We start from the raw sequence: 9,401 nt of genomic DNA, 5'->3' as shown, positions 1-9,401 counted from the left end.
AAGAGAATGCCACAAAGATTCCCAGGTGCTGTCAGCTGGCACAAGGCCCCCCAAAATATCCCCCCTCACCCCAACCAGAAATAACTCTGTAAAACAAAGAAGCGGATGGTTCAGCCGACTAAAATTTACCAGTGTGGCAAATAAAATATGTACAGCATTAAAACAAAATTTGCATTGCAATAATGCTTTATTAAGCACATTAGGAGATTAAACGAATCAACCCATTTGTTCCCATTTGCGTTGCGTCAGAATTTGCATATATATATATATATATAATTTTTTTTTTCTTTCCTCCCCACCTCCAGCTTGCCCCACACCCTGGGCTTGTTTGGCAAGGCATTTTCTCAAGGAACCTTGCAAAGATCTTGCCAAAGAAGGTGTGTGTGTGTATGTATGTGTGCGTGTGGATGGATGGATGCGTGCGTGTGGACACGGAGGGGGCTTTTAAATCAAAGCACTTGACTTGGCTGTGTGTTTGTCTGCATGAGTATGCACAGAGGAGGGGTGGGACGCAGAAGAAAAGATTTGTCTGCTCCCAATTCAGCCAAAATGGTTAATTAAGACAATAGAGGCTATATAACAATTGGGGCCAGGCAGTGAATGGTTGTCTAGACTCTATAGTTCAGCCGCAACTTCTCCGTCGGAATTTTAACTTGGCCAGGCTCATTTCCCCTCCCCTCTTTTCCCCGCCTCTCAGCTCATGTCCGTAAGTTCCCTTTTCTTTTTCTTTTTCTTTTTTTTTTTTTTTTTGTCCTTAAACAATCCATCTTTTGAGAGATCGGGGCTGGATTGACAGCTCTGCTTGTCTGAGGTCTCGCGCTCACCGCGGCGCTGTCTTTCCAGCGCTTTGTTGGCGGAGCTGCTGCTCCCTGCCAGGCCTGATCCTGGCTGAGAGTGGGTCCAGGGGCTCCAGAGAAGGGCTGTGGTGTAAGTGGGAAGGAATGGATTTGGGTTGAATGCTAGAATAGCTTGAGGGCATCATGCTCAGTGTTTGGGGTCCTGGCGTCTTGGGGAGCGATGCATCCTGGTGGCAGCTGAATTTTCTGCTCCCAGTGCTTCCAACCTGCTCCTTGGGGTCTGCTTCAGCAAAAGCCATGAAGAACAGGAGAAAGGGCAGCACAGGGACCTGGAGGGCAGTGCAGGGGCTCTGTGAGTCTGCCTCAGATCTCACCCACAAATGAGAGAGTGCACCATTCCCGGAGCAATTCCTCCAAGCGCTGCTCCCTGTTCCTGGCTTCCCCAGTTTAGGATGCACTTGGTTTGTCATATATATATTTATATGGGGCATAACACATATAGAGACCCCGAGCTCTCTCCTCATGGATGTCTGGGTGCCCCAAGCACTGTGCAATGGCAGTGATGCGGGAGAGAACCTCTCTGAAGGAGAATGTGGGGATGCAGCCGCACGCCTGAAATATGAGCAAGATTATTCCAAGTGCATACATGCAAATGAGGCCCATCTGTAGACAGGAGAGACAAAAGGTCATTAGCTTCCCATGTAGAGCCCTTCGTGCAGGGCCTAATTTACTGTCTCCCTAACCCTTTTCAACAGATCTTGCGTTTTGAGGCTTAAAATAGTGGTATTTTGGCAGTTTTGAGAGTTGTTGGATAGCTCGGGCTTTATTAGATATTGCAGGATTCGTAGCAGGGGGCAGGAGTGTACAAAAGCTCATCTTAAAAGCAAACATGATGCCTGAGACTCATTACACAGCGTAGCATGGCTGGGGAACTGGAGAGTGATTTGGGGCCTCCTTAGGATGTGAAATTCCCCAGAATTTTCCCCAAAAGTAATGCCTTGAATTGGGAGTCATCCTCTTCCCAAAAAGCTCATGGGAATGTCCTCCATTCCCCTTGGGTGCTTGGTTTTGGGGTGATGAGAGGACCTGTGGGCACCCCTATGGAGCTGGATGTGGCTGCTGGACTGGGGTGAGCTGGGAGCATCCCTAGGCAAGTGGCACTGGCTGCCCGTTGTCATGGAAAGGTGGGGCTGAGCCGTGCATGGGTCTGGAAGGTGAACTCCAAAACCCCATAGTTTGGGAAAGATTCATCTTTTTGGGGTCTCCTTTGTGAGCCTGGATTCACACCGCGGATGGGGGACGTGGAGGTTAGAGCTGAGTCTGTCCCATTCTGCTCTAATGGGCTTTTGGTGCAGGGAACTTCCACCAGCCCATCCTCAGCAATGCCCTTGGAGCACTGAGGGGACAAGGATTGATATTTCCCTTGAGAGCTGGAAGCGACCACTGGGGTCCCCTAAACACTTAAGTGGGACCGTTGGGTGCCACATCTCCAAGTCTGCAGGGTAGAGGCGGGCGAATGCTGTGGAGGGGATGGAGGGGAGCTCCGGGTTGGGGTCCCTATGGCTACCCCTAGGGCAGCACTGCCTCTGGAGTTGGTGCGGCTTTGGCTGGCCCCTGCCTCCCCCAGCCTGGGATTGAGAGTTTATTCACGCACTAATCAAAGTGACATGATGATCGTGGTAGACTAAAGCCATTCACTCCCCGAGCTGGCGGGGTCGGGAGGTCGCCCAAGTTCGCAAGAATGGGGCTTTTGTGATGCAGATGGACCGAGAGCGGCCAGACAAGCATGGCAGGGTCCCCCCCAGTGCAGTGACGTGGAGTGGGACCGATGCACTGGGGCACTGCTGGGGACACCGGTGGGGCACTGGTGGCAGCTCTGTGCTGATCGTGGGGTGGCCTTTGCCACGTCCCTAGAAGCAATGGCACATCCCTGTAGTGGTGTTACAACAAAGTCTGCCTTGTGCAAACTGTGCCACGTGCAACCGTTGGATGCCTTTGTGGTCATGTCAACAGTGTTGCACCCCAAAAGTGCAGCGAAGCCCCTGTCATGGCTTCTTATAATTGGCTTTTGACCAAACAGAGGTTTCCTGAGGGGGATTTCTGAAGAAGGCTGATGGTAACAGCACCCTATGCTGCAAAGTGCTCAGCTTCGTTTCTACTGCTGTCTGCACAGGTAAAATAAATGGTGTAAAAATTGATAAGAGATGTCTAAAATGCTAAGAAGTGTTTCTATGACAGTTCTGAGATAGCAGCTGTGTTCAGTCCCCTCTTCGTGTGCTGATGTGAGAGAGGAGGGTGAGTTCGGGTAAGATCTGTTCACTCCTACAAGGGGAACTGGGCAAAAATAATGGTCAGTAACTCTGGGCCACCAGCAAATTCTGCAAGAAACAGCAAATGGAAACTCAAGTTGAACCCCAAAGTGGTGTTATTTTTGACAAACATCACTGAGGTTTTGGCCTGGGCTGTGCATCCTGAGTGTTGCAGAGCCAGGGCTCAGTGCTGATAGAGATGCATGGCTGCTGGCAGGGTGTGAAATCTGCCTGAATGGGGACTTCCAGCTCTCACCTCCATGGCAGGCAAAGCCATGGGGAGGTTTTGGGACCATATCCTCACTTGTGTCAAAGGACTGGGTCGAAATGGTCTTATACCTCAAATCATGCCCTAGGTGTATTTTAATGATGTCTGAGTGTACTCTGTAGCATTTTGGCTACTGGGGGCTTTCCATTTGACCTGGTTCTGCATGGGGAGGGATGTATGATGGCCAGCGTGTCTTTGGCTGCAGCATGGCTCAACCTGTGGCCGTCTGCAGGGATGGAAGCAGCACGGAGGGCTTCACCTTACAGTTATCCCCCATATCTGCATTTTTATTCTAAGGAGCCTGGATGTGGCCTTCCCTCTAGAATGTGGAGGGGGGGAGGGGGAGAGGTAGAGGGGTTGGTTGCAAAACAAACCAGAGAGTGACCAACTCCCCTGGCCAGAGAAAGCAGCAGCAGAGGAGGCAGAAGGGGGTGGGCTTTCTTCTTCTTCTTTTTTTTTTTTTTTCTGGGGAAATACAATGTGATGAATTCAGTGCGAGGGCCAGAGCCATCCTTTAATATACTTTCAGCTAAACAGGGGTTTCTATGGCAGCCGGGAGAACCAGGCGAGCCCTGAAAAGATGTTTGTGCACAGCTTTGCCAATGGCATTCGTGGCGAGGGGGCACTGATGCCAGACAGGCAGCGCCGTGTGGATGCTCATTGGGTGCTGATGGTCTCCGCCCCTCCCCCTTTTCCTCCCCCCCCCCGTGCTCCTGGGGGGCTCAATGCCCTCAGACAAAGGGATGCGGTTGGCATTGCCCCCCGTCCTGATGCCCGCACAATGGTGGTGGATGGGAGGTGGTGCTGCCCCAAGGCAGGTGATGGAGGAGGAGCAGGGGATGGAGTGACAGCCGAAGCCTTGCAGATCCCATCTCTACCCCGTTTGATTTCCCACAGTAGGCAGCGTTTTCCAAAATAATAATAATAATATAAAGGATTACGGATCGTTTCCTGCAGTGGCTCTGCTTGTCTGTGTGCAGAGTGCTGTCTCCTCCCTTTACCCACTCTTTCTGCAGCAAAGAGCTTTGCTGTGAGTCGGTGGCACCGTGCAAGGGGGACCGGTGGTGGAAGGGACATCAGCATCCCTTCCATGGGATCCCCATCACCCACGTGGGCACCTGGCATCATTTTACAACACCTTCTTACCGCCCTGCTCTTCCACAAGCTCTCTGCTGCACCTCTTCTTGATTTTCTATACATTTATATATGTACACTGTTGGAAAGGCTTCAAATTTTCCCCCAGCCAAAGCTGATTCCTGAACCTGGATCTGGAGCTCGTCCATGTCCCTGGAGAGCCGTGCCCATGGGGAGCCATGGGGATGAGGTGGCTCCAGATGGTTTCTTCCCATCCATCTCATGGGGCTGCTCCAGAAGTTCCCTCTCCCCATCCCCCTCCAACTCCTTTCTCATGGGCATTTCCCTTTCCCATTCATTTTTTCCCCCCCTTGTTCAGAAAATATTTTAAGTGAGGCTCTTCCTGAGTGGGGTTCCTATAAATTCAGGACTGATCGCATTCAGACACTCGGAAAGGCTTTAAATCCATTGGCAAGACCTGAGGTTTTTTCTTTTCTTCTCCATTTTGCCCCTTTTATTCCATGTGAGGCAAAAAACAAGAGTGGGAACTTCAATGTATTTCTCAGAGTGAAATTGCAAAGGGAATTTCTCCTCTACAACATGAAATATTGAAATCAGAAGGCAATGGGATTGGTGCATCCCACAGTCGTTTCCCCCAGGAAAATCAGGTGGGGAACAGCTCCATCTCCCCTTTCTCCTGGGGGTTGCATCCCACCCTTCCTTCAATGCAATGTGGACCATTTTTAAGCTTCTTTCCAAGCAAAAGTCAGTGTTTCTTGTGCTTAAACATCCATAACCCTCAATCAGTAAACCAGATGTGATTCCCTGAACTCTCCAGGTAGGATAATAAGGATATCATCTTTGTAGGCAACTTGAGGTTGAACCCCTCATAAATACACCATCATGATGCAAATGAGGGAAAAAAATGACCCCATCTCCTGAAATGAAAGCAAATCCCATCTCAGCTGTGCTGGTGTTTTTAAAAGGAAATGTTTGTCAGAGCAGCTCTGTGCTATGTTACTGTGGGAAGTGGAGTGATCAGGGTGGTTCAGATGGGAAGAGAGTGTTTATATCCCATGTATTTTCTATACAGTGTTGGGGTGGGCAATGCAATGCAGTGGGGTTGTGCACCTCTGCTGCTTGGAGGGCATTTCAGGCTTCACTCCATGAGTGATATGGGCTTGACCACTGGGGTTTAGCAGAGGAGGGGTAGGGGGCATTTCGTGTGTGTGGCTGAAGCCCCTGGTAGTATTTGCAGTGAGCAGACAGTGGAAAGGACCCCTGTGCAAATCCCAGTGTAGATGAAGAGGATTGGGGTAGGATTGGTGCTGGTGGATGGGGTTTGGGAGAAAGGGGGGGTGATTACAGCAGAGCTGGGAGGAGCTGAGATCTCAGCTCCTGTGCAGGAGGTTCTTCATTAGCCCTTCTTTTTTTTTTGTGTGTGTGTGTGTGTATATGTGTGCATTGCACACCCTATGCCTGAACTTAACCTCTATGAAACCTGTTCTGGGCGAGTGCTTTGTTAATTGGAGCAATCTTATTGAAGGGAAGATGAATTAAAAATAATAATAATAATAATAATAATCAGCCAGCTGCCCCCAGCAGCTTCCCTATGCTTCCCCCCTCCCCCCCAAATATCACTGCTGGTGCTGCCTGGCAGCTGCTGCCCTCCTTTCCCTGCAGTGTGTGCCAGGGCAGCAGCTTTCTGCTGGCACTGGGAAGCACTGGTGGGGTTTGAGGGAAGCAAACAGCTCAGGGGGAGCATTGCATCCCATTTAGGTTTTGCAGTGGTGAGGGTGGGGATGAGATCCGGGAGAGGAGTGGTAGAACCAGGCTGGAGGCATCGAGGGGAAAAGGATGCACATGTGAACCTTCTGACCCCCAGGGATGGTTCTGAGGTTGGTTTGGGGCTCAGTAAATCACCCTGGGGTGCTACAGGGTCCCATCTGTCTGGGGGTCCCAATAGTGTTGCTGACAAAGGAGGAGGAATTGGGATGACTCCAGATTCGGGGGATCCATTCTGTGCGCACCCAGAGCCCTTTGTGCCAACTCAACCTACACCAGCCCATAGCAAGGGGCGCTGGCTGAGCCTCATTTGGGACAGATCAACGGCATCAGGGCTCCTCGGTGCCACGCACACGTGCTTTGCCTTTCCCAAGGGTTGGGGGGTCACCGCGTTGTGCCTGTCCCCATCTCCCCAGCCGTGGGTAGCCCATGGCTCCTGCCCTCCTGTTTGCAGAAGTTTAATAGGATTAGCCATCTTAGAAGCCCTTGTGTGCTAAATCCCGTAACTACTGCTGGAACCGGAGCGCTAGACGGGGAGGGGGGGAAAAAAAACCCCATGCAGAGAACATTAAATCGATCCCGATTGCAGTGCAATGTCAGGTTAAACACCGCGCTGCTTGGAACCGCGTCGGAGCCGAATTCACACGGATTTTGGCATCACCCATTGGTGACGGTACCCGCTTGAGGTTTCGGAGCAATGCGAGTCGCATTGACGGGGCTTCAACAGCGCAAAGAGGGGAGGAAAGGTTGAATAGAAGTTATCAGGATCGGGAGGAAATGAGAAGCTCAGACAATGTTATCAGAAATTGTTTGTTTATAATTAAAGGATATGTAACGTACGACTTTATCATCTTCCGAGCGATAGTATCTTTTGTTTTCTTTCTAATGGGGGATTAGGGAGAAATGATGTGTGCCACGCAGACAATGAGCGATAGCGGGGAAACAGCCCCGTCTGCTTTAGGAGAGAACAATAACGCGTTGTTGGGCTGTCGGGGTGGTTTCAGAGGTAACGGGATTCATCCCCAAATTCCCTTCCTTTGCCGCTTGGGCTGCAGAGTCTGATTTACCATGGGGTCCAAAGCCCTGCTTGCATTGCAATTTTGATACGAGGAAAGATAAAGGTTGAGACATTCAATCTATGTACGTGAGTCTTTGGTAACACTTTGGGCTTGTTTTTTTTGTTTTTTTGTTTGTTTTTTTGTTTGTTTTTGGTGGTGGTGGTGGGGGGGAATATGCCTATTTTGTACTTTGGGGCAAAACGAAGGGGAAAAAAAAAATGCATCAGATCCTCCACAGCCTCAACTCAGAACAAGGTTTGAGTTTTGAGGGCTTTTTTTTTTTTTTTTTTTTTTTTTTTTTAACCAGGTGAAAGTGCCAACCTCGTGGAGAAAGCATTACAACACAGATCTTAATTCCCAGAAATCCCAATTGCGTTCTTTCTGTTGCTCTCCCACTTCCAGTGCCACCCCCTCGTTCTGAAAGCATAAAACACTGCATCGAATTGATACGGGCTCTGAGATTCCTCCTCCAAGAACATCCTACAGCAAACCTGTAGGCTGGGAGCTCGGCTTCCCTTCCCAAGCACTGGGAAGCCCCTGAAAATTATATATATATATATAATTTCCCCCCAGAATGCGTGCTGGTGACTATAGAAACTGAGTGCTGGAGTCCAACAAAACCAGAATCCTGCGCTGCTTTTATTACGTATTCACACAAACAGCCCTCTGTCCAAGCGTGAGGCTATCATCCCTTCTCTTGCAATGAGATTTCTGGGGAAGAATCCCTTCTACTCTTGCTTTTACATCAGCGAAGTGCGAGCTCGCCAATGGCACCCGAAAAAAACCGCAGCAATAACAATAAAAAGCGATGAATACATTTACAAAGAGATGTTCCGTAGCGGACATGATTTATTTCTTGTCTTTAAAACGGAGTTAAAACGCACGTGGCAGCAAAAACGATATGGCTGGAAGAGATAGGAGATGTGATGCTGTCAGTGCACGTGTGTGTTTGTGCGCACATCCACGAAGCAAAACGCGGCATCGGTTTCAGCCCTGGCTTTACGTTGTGGAGTAATAACTTTTCCCCTGATCTAACTACATGTATTTGTACGGTGTAAAATGTGCCATTTCGTGTCCTATTGGCGGCGCGTTCAATCAAATCGGTGGTGAACGAGTCCGTAGGAAATAAAAGGACGGATTTAAAGTTAAAAATTCTCTTGTGGCGCTTTCCGCGCTGTTCATTAATACATAGAGATGTAAATGACAGGAGTAGACAGGTCGAATAAATCGCTAAATCCAATCACGTCGGTAATAGAGGATCGAGAGGAGAGCGCAAAGTGCGCGGAGAACTTCTTCCCTCTTTTCTCCGTTCCCAGTCCCTCTGCGACGCTGCGACCCGACATCTGTGCACCCCATAGGGCAGCTCCGTGTTTTCCCCTCCGCGTTTTCTTTTTTTTTTCGGGGGGGGGGTATCGGGGGACTGAGGGGCCCGAAGGATGGAAAAGTTCCGCGGGTGCGGAGCCCCGAGGTGCGGGGCTGCGCCCAACCGTGCGCTGCGTTCTCCTCTTCTTTCAGCCCTATCCGGCTGATACCAACACTTTGAATTTTAATTTATATATATAAATATAAATTATATATATATATATTATTACTAATTTATCCAAGCCTCTGCCATCCAAGTCTTTCCTTTTTTTATCCCGTGGTGCTTTTTAGCTGCTCACCCCTCTCCCCAGTCCTTGCACTCTTCTCACCCCAGAAGTAATGGGGCTCAGGTTTGCTCCGACGGGACCTTCCACGCTGGGATTCCTCTCCATGCAAGTTGTTCCCACAGAGCAGCCCCTTCCCGAGCAAAGCGCAATCCAAAACAACCCCCCACGTCTCCTACAAACCAATGCTCGCTTTGGATAGTCGCAATTTATTTATTTATTACTTTATTTATCCAAATTTATTTATCCAAATTTAACAAAGATGACAGATTGCTGCTGGGGAGGGGGATGCAATTCAATTAATTTGTAATCTTACGTTTCATTAGAAAATGTAAGAATAATGATGGCATCCAGCAGGCTGGGGGGTGGGGGAGGCGAAAAATCATAAACGGAGATTTCCCCCTCTCAAATCAGATTATAAAATAAGCTGTTTTAAATTAAATTAGTCGATGCGCGCTTGATCG

The sequence above is a fragment of the Phasianus colchicus genome, chromosome 30 (assembly GCF_987193195.1).
Source record: "Phasianus colchicus chromosome 30, bPhaCol1.hap1.1, whole genome shotgun sequence".
Classification (NCBI taxonomy): Eukaryota; Metazoa; Chordata; class Aves; order Galliformes; family Phasianidae; genus Phasianus; species Phasianus colchicus.
This window is presented reverse-complemented; position numbering follows the sequence as displayed.